The sequence below is a fragment of the Cupressus sempervirens genome, chromosome 5 (genome assembly GCF_028749045.1).
Source record: "Cupressus sempervirens isolate cs-2001-9-10 chromosome 5, ASM2874904v1, whole genome shotgun sequence".
NCBI classification, from domain to species: Eukaryota; Viridiplantae; Streptophyta; class Pinopsida; order Cupressales; family Cupressaceae; genus Cupressus; species Cupressus sempervirens.
Window position 1 is genome coordinate 971,732,990 of NC_143122.1, and position 16,354 is coordinate 971,749,343.

The following is a 16,354-nucleotide window of genomic DNA, read 5'->3' on the forward strand; positions in this document are numbered from 1 at the left end:
CCAGGCTCATTTCTAACAAAGTGATTGAAATCCTTTAATCGGGTCACATTTAACAGTGTGTTTTGTAGCCTTTAATAGGGCAAGCTTTTCACAGGGCATCACTTCAGAAGAGTGAAAAAGGAGTAGCATGTTACTGGTGGTTTTTCCCATATTGGGTTTCCACATAAATCACTATGTCATGTGTTGATCTTTTATGTCTTATTGTTCCATGTTGATTTTTTAGTAATCTGCTATGATGAATGTTTAGCTTGGATGCATGGTTAGTTTGATGGGCTTACTATACTTAGTGAAAAAAAAAATTATTTGGACATATGGACCTTGAATAACTAATTCACCCCCACCCCCCCCCCCCCCCCCCCCACCTCTCAATTATTCTAAAGCATTTCCAACAATTGGTATTAGAGCACAGTTGCTAATTTGGTTTAAAGGTACCAGAAGCAAAAAGATCAAGATGTCCAAGAGAGAGGTCCCCAAGCTCAACAAAGACAAGTTCATTGCATGGAAATGTTTAATGAAGCTACATCTTGGGTCAATAGGAGATCATTCACAAAGCTCAATTACAACAAAACATGTTGATCCAATTGGTGCTCCTATTGTAGATGATTTGAAGAAAAAGCAAGAACACAATCAGGCAATACTGGAGATTGCCTCTACTCTCAACTATGCTGAATTTGATGACATCAATAGATGTAACTCTGCATTCAAGATGTGGAAAGCCTTGTCAAATATTTCTAGAGGAGATCAAAATGTCCAAAGATCCAAAAGAGAAAGCCTCAAACGAAATTTTTATGACATGAGAATGGAAGAAGGTGAGAATGTTGCTAAGTATGCTTCTAGGATAAAGGAAGTGGTAAGTGCAATAAGAAGTTTGGGCAGTAATCTAGATGATGATACTATTAATAGAAAATTCTTAAGAACTTTACTCCCTATCTATTCTATTAGAGTATTAGCAATCCAAGAGTTAAGATGTGTACTAGCCGGAAATAATCTAACTTTTGAAGGTATAGTGGGAACACTTATTGCATTTGATTTATCCAACTTTGATAACTACAAACTTGAGAATCTTCAATCTGCTTTCAAGTCCAAGCTACTACTAAAAGATACAGAGGAAGTGAAACCAAAAAGGAAGGGAAGAAAGACAAAATATGCATCCAGTGACAACAGCACAAATGAAGAAGATCTGGAGCAATTAGACGCATTGCTAGCAAGAAGATTTCACCAAGGCAAAGGAAAATTCAAAGCCTATCATGTGTTTTAATTGTAATGAAGTAGGACATATTGTTGCAAGATGCCCATAGAAAAAGGACTATAGAGAAGGCAACAAGTACAAGAGCAGAAGAGAAGATGATAACAGAGATTACAAAGACAAAGCAAAAAGTGCTACATTGCTGAAGAAGATAATTTTGATGAAAATGATGATGAGGTAGTCTATGTAGTCATGAAGGATGAGTCAGAAGAAGATGAGGCAACTGTTCTGGTAACCTGTGTGAACATGAATGATAGATGGATCATAGATAGTGGATGCTCACATCACATGACAGGAGACAGAAGCAAGTTTGTCACTTTTACTCAAGATGATAGAAATAGTATTAGATTTGGAAATGATGCTCCTTGTCTAATCAAAAGAAATGGTTCCATTAAGCTTATAGAGAAAATTTCATGTGACAATGCATATTATGTTGAAGGATTGAATTACAATCTATTGAGTGTGTCACAATTAGGCAATGTGGGATGTAAAGTAGAGTTTGGAAACAAAATTGCCAAAATCTATGATACTAATGGAAATCTGAGAGGAAAAGGAGATCAAACTAGGAGTAATCTATTTTACCTAGATATGGAGGATGCTACCTCTCTTGTTGTAAGATTTGATGATGTGTGGCTATGGAATAAGCGTCATGTTAACTTTGATAATTTGATAAACATTAGCAAAAAGAAGAAAGTTAAAGGCCTACCTAAACTGAAGAAGCCTAACAACACAATGTGCAAATAGTGTCAACTAGGAAAGATGAGTAAATCAAGTTTCAAAAGAAAAACTTATACCTCCAAGGAAGTACTTGAACTAGTCCATACTAATTTATGTGGTCCAATAGAAGTGCAAAGCTACAAAGGAGATAGATACATAATGTTATTTGTTGATGACTACTATGTTCTTAAAGCAAAAATATGATGCTTTTCAAATGTTTAAGTGGTATTTGGCCAGGGTTGAGAAGGAAATAGGGAAGAGTCTGAAGTGCTTGAGATCAGATAGAGGAGGAGGGTTCACATCAAAATAATTTGAGACATTTTGCAATGATAAGGGAATCAAGAGACAAACATCAACACCTAGAACTCCCCCACAAAATGGAATTGTAGAAAGAAGAAATAGATTATTAATTGGCTGTGCCAGAACATTGATGATGGAAAAGAATGTTGCTCTAAAATATTGGAGAGAAGTTTTAAGTACAGTTGTCTACACCTTGAATCGAGTACAAGTCAAGAAAGGTACAAATGCAACACCTTTTTAAATATTTCAAAGTGTTTGGTTGTAAGTGCTATATTCTTAAAGATTCTAGAAATGGAAAGTTTGATGCAAAAAGTGATGAAGGCATATTCCTTGGATACTCCACTAGAAGTAAAGCATACAAATATTTGAACACTAACACTAACAAAATTATGGAGAGTGCAAATGTAAATTTTGATGAGCATACAGAAGTTCGAGCTAATGAATCCAAGAAACTAGAAGAGTACAGAACCTTTGTATACTTCTATGAAGGAATGCCTACTAAAGAAGAAGTTGTGAATCAAGATGGAAATCAAGAAAAAATTTCAGTGTCAACTGAGTCACAACTAGTGAATGTCGAGCTACATTTAGAAGCCGAGTGGCAAATGGAGACAATGCTCATTCTAATTCTAAAATCAGTATGCATGAAAGGGATGTTGAAATACTTGAAAGAGAAGTGCATAGTGACTATGAAGTTGAAGGATCAAACATGGAAACTAGGAAAGAACCAAGGTTATACAAGTATGTGAGAAAACATCACCCTACTAAACAAATAATTGGTGACCAAGAAGCAAGATTGATGAAGAGAAATAGAATAAGAAATGAATCATATCTGCTGAGAAAATTTGAACCCAAAATAATGAAAGATGCACTACTAGATGATGATTGGTATAAAGCTATGGAACAAGAGATTGATCAGTTAAAGAAAAAAAAAACTTGGACTTTAATTCCAAGACCAGCTAATAATAATTTGATTGGTACCAAATGGGTATTTAGGAACAAGCTAGATGAGAATGGTGAGATCACAAGAAATAAGGCCAGATTAGTTTGTAAAGGTTATGCACAAGAAGAAAGACTGGACTATGGGGAAACATTTGCTCCTATTGCAAGAATGGAAGGAGTAAGAACTTTACTTGTATATACCACCTACAAAGGAGTTAAAGTCTACCAAATGGATGTAAAGTCTACTTTTCTAAATGGTATATTAGAAGAGAAAATCTACATTGAACAACTAGAGGGATTTGTTGATGAGAAAAACTAGGATATGGTGTGTAAACTGCATAAAGCACTCTATGGTTTGAAGCAAGCACCTAGAGCATGGTATGAAAGACTTCACAAATATCTTGTGAAGATAGGATTTGAAAGAATAGCTAACAATAGCAACTTGTATATCAAGGAAGACAAAGGTAAAGACATTTTGATATTTGAAATCTTTGTTGATGATATAATATTTGGAGGAAAAGATGCCATATGCAAAGATTTTGCTGATAAGATGATACATAAGTTTGAGATGTCAGTGTTTGGGGAAATCAAATTCTTTGTTGGACTGCAAGTATATCAACTTAAACATGGCATATTTGTGATTCAATCAAAATATATCAAGGATATACTCAAGACATTTGGCTTAGAGGATTCAAAACTAGTCAGTACACCAATGGTCATAGGACATAAGTTATCCAAGAATGATGATTTAGCTGAAGTAAATCAGACACTATACAGATCAATGATTGGAAAGTTACAATATGTGTTGCACAGTAGACAAAATATTGCATTATTTGTTGGGATAGTGGCAAGATTTTTTGCATATCCAAGAGAAAATCATCTTATGGTAGTAAAAAGAATAATGAGATATCTAAAAGGAATAGAGGATTTAGGCTTATACTATAAGAGGTCTAAAAAGTTTGATTTGAAAGCCTACACTGATGCAGACTGGGGAGGTAATATAGATGACAAAAAGTACCAGTAGAGGAGCACTCTTTTTAGGCAAAAGATTAGTCACTTGGACTAGCAAAAAGAAAAGTTGTACCTCATAGTCCACAACTAAAGTTGAGTATGTTGCAGTTGTCATCAACTATACAAATATTGTCTAGATCAAGCATTTGTTGAAAGGTATGAAGGAAGAGATAAATGAACCTATGATACTCTATTGTGATAATACAAGTGCTATCAACATATCAAAGAATCATGTGATGCATGCCAAAACAAAGCATATGCAATTGAGTATCACTATGTGAGAGAATTGGTGGAAGACAAACGGGTGAAGATGGAATATGTCATCTCAAAGGAACAAATTTTTGACATCTTCACAAAACTATTACCTAAAGATGCATTTGAATATCTTAGAGGTAAATTAGGGGTGATACCCCTAACTAAGGCTACTTAAGAAATAGGAAGACTACCTTGCATCAAATGAGTTGCTTGTTAATATGATAGAAATTGATGTAGAGGTTACTTACTTTACGTTTCTACCTGAAGTAATCACAAGCACTAAAATTCAAAATCAATCACAATCAAGGTGACAAAGGAAGAAGTTGAAGTTCATGTAAATGATACACTTGCATGATAAGATGCTGAAACAATGTGTCTTTGGCATTTTTGTTAAAGAGGGAGAAACATGTAAAAGCTGATCAAAGTGGAAAGCTACAAAAAAGAGGGAGAAATAGTAGAAAAAGAAGGTAAAGGGAGAAAACAGCACAGAGGGAGACATAAACACAAAACGAAGAAGAAAAAGAAAAGAAATCAAGATGATATATCTAAGAGGGAGAAAATTAGAGAAATCAGTATGTATCAGCAAAGAGGGAGATATGAAAGTCAACAAGTTTTCATTTTGGCATTTGACTTAATTTTTTAACCTAGTTAGCACTTTGGTAACTTGGTTGATTAGTTTGGTTTTCCATCAATGCCAAAGAGGGAGATTGTTGAAATCTGATTGAAAAGAGATCATTGAAGAAGGGAAATTATTGTTAAAGTATGTTTTTGATCATTATTTTGTCATTGATGTCAAACCTCCTATTTGTTGGAATGACAATTTCTTATAAGATCCAAGTACTATCACTTAGTTGATTGATGAAGAGGATTTGATCAACAAGATGTAACAAAAGCACCTAAGGGAAAGGTTTAGTTATGGTTTTGTAATGAAGTACAAGGATTAGTTAAGATAATGGTGAAATGATCTATTGACATTATACTTATACATACAGAGGTTGGCTACACTAGAAAACTCTAGAAGGAAAAGTTGTAGCAAAGTTGTCTGCAAAGCCTAACTAAATTCATTTAGTGGGTGTCGAGCAACTTAGTTCATGCCAAGCAGAAATTTAGTTGGAACCAAGAAAATAAAAAATCTAGTGTTTGTGCCAAGTGAAATAGAAGGACTTGAGTAAATTTCATGTGTTGAGTAAGAAGTTGATGTCGAATAACATAGTATGTGATGTCGAGTAACATAGTATGTGTCAAGCATCAAAAAATCAATAGTGCCAAGTTGTTGAATTATTTGAAAAGTCAAAAGATCACCAGATCCAAGCCAACAAGTTTGTTACCTTGAATTTTGTGAACTAGGTGGAAGATAAGGATGATGAGCTAGTGGCACAGAATTTTAGGTGAACCATTTTTGGGCAAATTCAAGTGGATTTTCCATGAAGTTTTGAGATGGAACAAGATAAGGAGTAGATACATTATATCCTACCTAATCCATTTTTCAACCCTAAGAATTAAGAGCGGGAAAGTATTCTAGACTTCTATTTAAGGAGTCACAAGTCATGAAGTAGAAGGTTGGTCAAAGAGAGTATATGGTGTCGAGGTGAAGGCATTATGAAGGAAGAATAGAGTACAAAGACTCTTCTTTGATAGATGACCACTAAAGTGATTGCATTGCCATAACAAGCATGGAGACTCAAGGAGACAAAGCTTGAAAGGAGGACAAGCTATCAGAGCTACAGTGATTGAATGTCAAGAAAATTGGAGAACTGAAAAGAGATCTAAAATCTGCAAGTTATGTTGTGAGTTGTATCAGATCAAAAGCCCTTATTGTTACTCTCTAGCAATTGTATCAATTAGGGATAAATCCTATGGACTTAGGTTGGCTTAATAGCCATGTTGTAAATCCTTTAATAGGAAAGGATGACATTCCAAGTGAATGTTCTAAAGTCCTTTAACCAGGCTCACTTCTAACAGAGTGATTGAAATCCTTTAATCAGGTCACATTTAATAGTGTGTTTTGTAGCCTTTAACAGGATAGGCTTTTCACAGGGCATCACTTCAGAAGAGTGAAAAAGGAGTAGCATGTTACTAGTGGTTTTTCTCATATTGGTTTTCCATGTAAATCATTGTGTCATGTGTTGTTCTTTTATGTCTTATTCTTGCATGTTGATTTTTTAGTAATCTACTATGATGAATGTTTAGCTTCGATGCATGGTTAGTTTGATGGGCTTACTATACTTAGTGAAAAGTTTTATTTGGACATATGGACCTTGAATAATTGATTCACCCGCCCTCTCAGTTATTCTAAAGCATTTCCAACAAATAGATGTGAATTTGGACTAGAGCTAGAGCTGCGACTTAGGAACTAGAGGATCTCTTGGTGGGCCTATAGGTACAAGTGTGGATTTTTCTTGGTGTTCTTATCTAGTTATGTATCTAGACTAGCTAGGATTGGTTGTAAGTTGGATCATGTTGGATCTTGCAGAACTGATTTTGTAATTTTCTATTTGTATTTGGCCCTAACTCAGAAGGCCTTACAGCCAGGCATATTGCATGTAATCATTTATATATCTATGAATCAAGGATTGTAATTTGGTATCAGATCTTGCATTGTTGTTTCTTCGTGTTGAGTTTCTACTATGTGCTTGTATAGCTAAGGGCTAGGAAATCTCCTTTGGGGATTCTCTTGCCTTACACTATGCCACCTCTAGATTAGATTAGGTAGCTTTCTCTCATGCATTCCTTCTCCCTTTTCCTCTCAACAAATAGTTAGGTGCACCCTAATAGTAAGGAAGTCAGCCTTCTCTAGACACTCAATCATATTGTTCAAGTCCTACAACTTGGAGATTGTTTCCATGTTTCACAAGGTTGCCTTTAGGTAAAAACTTTAGACAAGGTTTCAAACTTTTTTGACAACAAGAAAATCTAGGACCAACCAATAGCAATACACCAACCACTAATCTTAGTAGTGAAATATTTGGATAAGAAAATGGCAAAGTGTGTAGGGAGGTCTATAACAGTTATATCCTGCAACATAGTGTAGCTAGGACATGCATGTAGGGTCACCTCTAAATATTCGAATACTCCTACTATTCTACAAGAACTGCCATCTAATTGAGTGACCCCCTGATTCATAGGCTCATATTTTATGCCTAGCTAATTAGCAATCCTCTTAGGCATGATTGAGGTACTAGCACCAAAGTCTATCATGCAATTATGAATGATTTTATCTCCTATGATTAAAGAGATATAAAAGGGAGGAGGCTTCATTCTCTTACTTTGAATTTCCTCCTTGTAGGTTTGTGCATGGATGGTTGAATTTGAGGATCCACCTTTCATTGATATAGGAGTAGCCTTAGACTCCTTCTCCTTGCAACTTTATCCCTTACTCTAATTTTGAACTGGTGTAGCTGCCTTATTTACTATCCCTAGGTCCATGGAATGCCTAGCTGTAACACTATTATTCTCTTGACTTCTACCACCAAAATCCTCCTTACCCAAAATAGCATAAGAAGCACCCCCTTATGTTTCAGCTTGATATTCAATATTACATTTGTTTATATCATATTGTTGTTCCAAAGTTGTTGGTTCCTCTTGTACATTCAAGGCCTAAGAAAATACACCTTGATCACTGGATTGATAACCATACATGTATCCTTGTTGTTCTTAAGTGAGGTTATTATAATGAACAATTGCCTATGACTGATTTGGGGCTGCATGGGGCACACCATTCAAAGATTTATTTTGGGTCCATGGATCCTACCCTTGATGTGTTGGCCTATTTGACTATGAATTTTGATTGCAAGGCTAAGGGGACCTAACAATTTGGGATTGTTGTCCTTTGAGGGTTGTCACCTCATTTCCAAGGGTTTGGATTAATAATCTTGTTCTTTCATATTTTGTATTAAAATCTACATCATGCTCTTCAATTCTCCCATCTCATTTGAGGATGTAGAGGTTATTAGGGTTATGGCTAGAGGTTAGCATGTAGATGTGGTAGGAATAGGAGCTATTGTAGGTTGATGATTAGGCATATCTAATACCAGAGGCATTGGAGGTCTTGGAGCCAATTTCCCTCCTTGGATCAAGATATTTTCTACCTTTATGGAAATTTCATAAGTATCTAACAAGGTGTCCCCTCCCATGGTCTACAAATTGGTACAAATATCACTATTAAAGACTCTGAGATAAAATAGGAAAGCATTACCAGGGGAAGGTTTTATTGTAGCAGTTATTATATCCCATGTTTTTTGAAATCTATAGTTAAAATCAGTCATATATTCATGGGTTTCTCTCTTACTAGTAGTTAGTTGTTCTAAAAGTGAGAGGTAAGCACTCTTATCCTTAAAGTTCTTACACAACCTTTCAGCTAACTCATCCCATTTAGTGATTGAATTATGTGGTAATCCCCTATACCATTGTAAGGCTTTTCCCTTTAGAGATGAAGCCAATAGTCTAAAAAAAATGTCATCCTCTATAATAGAATATATATTGTAAATATTTGAAATTTCTTGAATGTTCTCTAAGCGGGAGATGGGAGTTTCACAAGTAAAATCAAGTATACTCTTAAGAGTAGATACTAGAATATCATGTTTGTAGGCTAGAATAAGGTGACTCCCACCATTGAAGGTGGAAAAATAATACACTCTAGGTTGAGCCATGTGAAAAAGTGATCTACTCAAATTGATAGATGGTACCCTAGGTTGTGACCTATCAACAGGAGGAGTTGAAAGAGATCTTGTAGGTGTATGTACTACTTCTACACTCCTAACTAGTGATAGAGATAATCTATTTCTCTTTATTCTAGGATTTGAAAATGAAAGTTCAATATATTGAAAAATACCTCTAGAAGATGCCCTTGTGTGAGCTTTGGGCATGAATCATAGTAACTTTGGTCTGGAAACCCAAGATGTAGAGATGGAGTCAACAAGTTCCTGAATATGAACCTCTCAAAGGCCTAGAAATGCTAAGAATCAGCACTATCTCCTCAGCATGAATCTGAAGTTCTTTTTTTGACACCAGTGAACTAGTAGACTTAAGAATGCTTGAATATGAATCCCATCGGACATGCCAAAAATTGTTGACATGGAAGTTTTCGCCCTTGCCTAAAGTTTTTATCTAAAGGAAACCTCATATAACATGGAAACAATCTCCAAGTTGTGAGACTTGAACAATGAGATTAAGTCTACGGAGAAGGCTGACTTCCTTACTATCAAGGTGCACCTAACTAATTCTTAAGAGGAAAAGGAAGAAGGAATGCATGAGAGAAAACTACCTATTCTAATCTAAGAGGGGCTAATACACCAAAATAGTATGTTCAATCTTATCTCTATGTAACAATGCACTATTCACCAATATAATCTCAAAATACACTGATTCGGTATTTTTCCTTAATTCAACAATCACATGTAGATCAGGAACCAAATGGATGCTATAAGGAAGGAACTTCACTCTACATCATTTAAGGCCAAATAGATATTTTCATGTAGATTGAAGAATGGAGGCAATACACTAACAAAGGAAAGAATTTTTTACACTTGTGTTAATGGGAGAATGAGAAATGGTAGAGAAATATATTTATTCATACGTAAAAAAATTGTAGTACCAGAGCATAGGATACTACTACTATAGAATTAGAGAAAAGACTAACCCTTGGAACGGTTACAAAACTTGCTTTTATAGTTCAAGCATAACTAAGATAGCTCCAACTAGAAGTCAAAGCCAACTACTTCCATTAAAATCACAAAGAACAATCACTTCAAATCTAGGGAAGATCTGATCGGGTGTGTGTTCATATGCAAAAAATATGATCTTTGCAAGCCTTGAGAAGACATAAATGATGGGCATAACTGCATAGTTGAGTGAATGGATAACTCAAGGTGGCAATTGAATGTCATTTGCATCAAATAGGCATGGAGATCATTAAAAAATAGTTGTAGATGACCAAGGAGTTGGTTTTCCATTAACGAGTTGCTTGCATGTCATGTCCGTAACAATACCAAATTAGCTATGTCATTAGATCAACTGAATTCAACCTTTCCCTATACGCTTCTTGCAATTTCATTGGTCAAAGACCCCCCTATCATTTTCTAGCTTGAACAAGCAAAACACTTTTTCATGTCAACCTAGGGTCTTACGATCTTACAATCACCTTTGACGTCAAAACCCTTTGTATCATCGCAAGTAAGGAAACTGGCCTTTACAATCTTATGATTGTTAGTTTTCCACATGGTTGAGGGTTCCTTTTATAAATTTTATAATCTCATGAACACTACCTTTGGTATAACATCTGCAACAGGCATCCTAACCCTTATGATATTATGATTGTGGTTTATTGTATCATTAGGGCCTTCCTCTTTCTGCCTTACGATCTTTTGATCATGGCCAACTAACCCTATCATGGCATCGGAAGCCATGAAACTTCCACCCAAGATGCTATGATGAACTAGCTTGACTGAGCTATTGACTTTTGTATGGTCACAACTTAAACCTTTGAAGCTTATCAATGGAGTGCATCGATTGAATTGATTAGACCTCATTCGATGAGATATTCTTGACCCTTGTGACGATGCAAAGAGGAATCCTTCATGAACCTAGCCCACCATGACACATGTTGTACACTCATATTCCTTTAAAGGCTAAACATCAAGCATTTTGAAAATACAAGGATACACTAGACGTCAATCTGCTTAGATCCAATAATAGCAATATGACTAAAGAACCTTAGCATAGTTAGCACTCTCGACCAATCAGGGAATGACCCTCTATCACCCTTTTGACACATCCTTCATTGTGGAACCCACATACTGAATTTATTCCCACCTTTCCCACATAGAAAATTCTTACTTCCCTACTTTGATTAAAGCTTGAGCAACTTTAGAAAGTGTGAATACACCATCCATTGATCTGATTTTGATTTGATGGTCACAATAAAGTTGAAGCCCCTCTAAGCCTTGTCATAATCAATACCTCCAACCAATCAAAATATATCGACATATCAACTTGCCCTGAAACATTTCCCAATTTATGATCTTATGATCACTTCCCCCTCATAGCTTTGAAAGCTTCCATCATCTGACCCTATGATCTCATGATAACAACACTTTTATGGTCATGGGTCCTTTATAATCTTCATACGATCATACATCTTTACAATATTATAATAACATTAACTATCATAATATTGTGAGACTCAGAATCATCTTTATGATCCTCTACCACATTATAAGATTGTAACCCTCAACTTGTTGTAACATCATATCACCAACTTGCCATTTTCCATGAGACCCTTATGATGTCATGACAAAAGGGATGTTGTGAGATCACAAACCTTGAAACTTCCACCCGCAATGCTATGATAAATTGGATGTTGTAAGATTGAGAGCCTTATCATTTATCCTTACGACTCTCTACCAACCTTACTTCATATCATCGGGAGAGACAGCAATGAAGGCTGACGACCTTATGTCATTGATCCCTATCATAAGATTATAACATCTAATAGAAATATAAAAAACAAAAGGGGAGGGGGCTAAAATGGCTAATAATAACCTTAGAGTTGGCTCATCCAATGACACTTTCTCACTTACATAGTACATTTCCTACGTGTCTTTGTTGCCTTTGGGTTTTAGATGTTATTCATGTCTTAGTACCTTTGAGATAGATTGCTATCAGGTTTTCCTTGAAATCGATGTTGGTTATGACTTTTGGGATTGATATCTATATGGGACTTAAGATTATCTCCATAGCATGGTGGGAGTGGGCCATTTAGGTTCCACAAGGTTGGTGGTAGTGTTTCTTATACCATTGAGATTTGACAACTGGATGTCATTACTGGATGTACTTGTGCAGTTGTTCCTTTCATTATGATCTTTTGTTTCTAATGGATGGTTATATTGTATTGTATTGTATTTGATTATCAAAGATCTTATGAGATGATGTATTTTTTTCATGATGTATATTCTTTGAGCTTTTCATACCTTGTGACTTGTACAATGGATGATTATGCATTCTAGTTATGTCAAGTGGCATCTTATGTAATTATATATTAATGGATTCGTACTTGTAATTATTCTATGATGTGGATTTGATTATATTTCAAATTTAATATTAATAAAACTTATATATATGATTCAACATCATGGAACCCTTAAGAGATATAATTTGTTTATGGATGGTTGTATGTATGTGAGTTATTTCTACCACTATGTTATCTCTTGTTTTATTATCTTAAAAAAATGTTTGGAAAACTTAGTGAAACTTTAGGTTAATTTTTTTTGGGTTCCCTGGTAGGGTGTTACATCAAAAGACAAAGGACTACCCATATCACATGTGGGAACATTGAACTTAGTTTGAATGAAAGAAGAAAGTTATTGTTGTAAAGAGGACACTGTTTGAGCCAAACAATGGATAGTGGAATCATTAAAAGGGACAGATAGAATAGGCACATTTGATACACTAGGAAAAGTATTGAATTAGCTAGAATGGAAGAGACCACAAGTTGAACATTGGGAACCATAGTAGAATGATTAGGATAAGTGAAGGTAACATTTTTATGTGAAGGTTATGAAGTCAAAAATGAAACAAACAGAACACTCACAGGAAAGGAATGGATTGGAAGACCACTAAGAGGATTAGATACCTGAACATAAGTAGTCATAATTGGGGGAACATAAGTGGAAATACTAGAGATAGGCACAGATGTAGGAAGAATAGACTCAAGAGTAGAAATAGGAGGAGTCATCCCTGCTTCATAAGAAACTTGATTCGAAGGCTTAACATGAGTATGAACAAGGTGAGTAAGAGAATGCAAAAGATTAACACCATGTTCATCACTACACATCCCTTTTTTAAGAGCATCAAAAGAAACAATAGTTTTAGTATTTTATTTTTCCTGTAAAAGCCAATCATGCATTTTATCAATCTTAGTAGCAAATCTTATCAACTTATTTAGGGAGAATGTTGGAAATACAATAGGGAAAGTAAACTCTGAGAGTGGGGGGGTGAATCAGCACTTAAAACTTCAACTTAAAAATCATTCACCATATATTCATCTCACAATATATATATATATGTAAATTGAAATACCATATCAAGTATATACATCTAAAGCATGTAAATAAGTAAACATTCACACAAATGACACAAGATTTTATTACCTAGAAACCCTCTAAGGAGAAGGTAAAACTGGGGTGGGGATGACACCCATTAATCTCCACTACTGTAGTAATAAAGTGTATCCAATGAAGCTTACAATGTTTTGATCATGAAACATGATCTACCTTGTGAAAGGTATTTCTTGTTAAAGGTTTACAAAATTTGTTAGGTCTCACCCTATTAAAGGATTCATCACGTTGTTAGAAGTGTTCCTAATTAGAGGACTTCAACTCACAATGAAGTAAGCACCCTATTAAATGATTTACAATAGCCTGTTAAGACTACTTTGTAAAGAGATTTAATGGATTCACCTGTTAGAATGTCTCAACAATGATCCTTTGATTAGCACTTTGTTGCTTGATGAAAGATCACCTCTTTCCTGATGTGTACTTGATCCTTTCTAATCAGATGCATCTATGTTGTCTTCTAATTCCTTTCCACTATTCTCCTCTAATTGATTCTGCAATGTATTTCAAATCACAATTCCTTAGTCACCATGAATGCTCTGTTTGCAAATGCAAAACTTCACTCTCCTTCCACATTCATAAAAATTTTAGGGTTTTTCCTCCTTAGGATAACCTAGGTGACTTAGGGTTAGGTATGAATCAACAATTTTGATTCATCCATATTGTCGCTTAATCCTTCCCTTTTTCTTACTGGCTACATGTAATGCATAGGGATTCACAATAGAGATTCGTTCTTATCATTTAAGATTGTAAACAATCCTTAAGTTAGCACAAAAATGGTTTACATAGAATTTTGTGCCATTATAAATAACTATGTCAAAACTATATAGCTTGGCATCTAAAGTCCTTGATTCTTAGTATCAACTACAACTTCAATGTTGTAACTCAGCCTCTAAATGACTTGGAATCCATTGATCACTCGACATCTGAATTACTTAGCATATACTATTTTCTTGCCACTTGAGTGACTTGGCACTTACTAGTTACTCGACACTTGAATCACTCGACACATATTGTTCCTCGGCACTTGAGTGACTCGGCATGCACTATATGATATGTTATGCTCAGCATGCATTACATTCAGCATGAACTAAGTACATAACTTTGAAATGACTTAAGTGTATAGACACCTATTTGTCAAAACCAAACTGAGATCAACAACCTCCCCCTTTGACATGAGTGACAAAAACACTTGGTCATGCATGAATGATCTTCACTTATGAGCATAACTCAGATATTCAATATCTTTGTTCGGCTTATATACAAAATTTTTAAAAATTTCAAAACATGACTTATCAATCATACCTCAAAGTCTCATAACTCCCCCTGAGCTAATTGTGTTGTTCTATACCTAAACCAAAATCATTCCTCCTACTGAGTAGATTTGCATAAGTTGATCTATGTACTCTATTTCTATCATTAACTCCCCCTTTCTCAAAAATAGTATCTCCCCCAAAAACATTATCTCCTTCATTATCTCTCCCATAATTCTTTTTCTCTTATTTCTCCCCCTTTTGATACTTATGTCAAAGGGTTATACACTTATAGTGTGTTTTTCCAAAAAAACTTTATGGATCTCAAGCTTAATTTTCAAAGTAGCATCTCAATTGTCACAAGCTACTTCCAATGATTTGATTTGGATGGCCAGCTTGGCTACAAGGTGTACTAAGCCTTCATGAGTAGAAAGATGTGGATCTTTCTTCATGAGTGTTTCAGCAAAGGCTAGTTTCTTGTGCAATATCTCCATATGTGGAGCTAGCATAGATTCAATGTTGATTAGTTTAGCCTTTATGTTTGCTTCATCTACATGTAGCACTGCTAACTGACTCTAGGAGTTTAGGAGATTCCTAGAATATTTCTCACTCTGGGCTAGAGACCTTGGTAGAGTTATGCCAATTGACTGCATATGACTCTCCAAATTTTTTATGTGGCTTCTGACTTCCTATGTGAAAAGTGTTGGATTGTACAATTTGGTGTATAAAGAAAAAATATTCCCTAGTACCTTCTTCACATTGTCAATTTTGGTTGCTAACTCAACCTATAATAGTGCAATGGCACTTGATATCTTTTCATTAACCTTATTTTGAAACTTTCTTTTAGACCATTCAAGTAATTTCACATTTAAATCTAGGTTTGTGTCATTAACCTTCTCAACTAAGTTGGTTAACTACTCTATGATAGGATTTGTTGCTTCTAGTGTTGGCAGGATAAATGCATCGAGAAAAATTTCCTTGATATCTAGCAAAGCATGCTTCTGCCTATGCTCCCTTCTAAGAAATTCTTGGTTTTTCTTCTTTGTAAGAGCATCCTGCAGTATGCTCATATGTTCAATAGTGATGGTTGCAAGATAAACTTTGGCAACTTAATCACTTCATCCAAGTTCACATCAACAAATGATGTAACTTCATTTACCTTGGATATGCTTGGACTCAGCCTTGATGATTGTAAAGGTATAGCTTCTATACTCGGCCTATGAAGAGCTTGACTTGGAGGAGTAGCAGTTCCTAGTAAAGTCACTAGTGTTTGTATTGCTAGCTACTCCTTAGGTTTTGTAGTCACACCTAGCTCTTCAGTCCTATCCTTTTCTTGCTCTACATTCTTATTTGCACCTTGATCTTGTGTTGTAGGTGCAGGAGTATCTACCAGACCTATTGGAACTTGTGTTCTATCCTATGCTTCTATAGCACCTTTTTGTACTGACACGGTGTGTACCAATTTGTTGATATTGGTCATGGATGGCTCTTTTCTTTGATACACTACAAGGGGTAATGTAGGT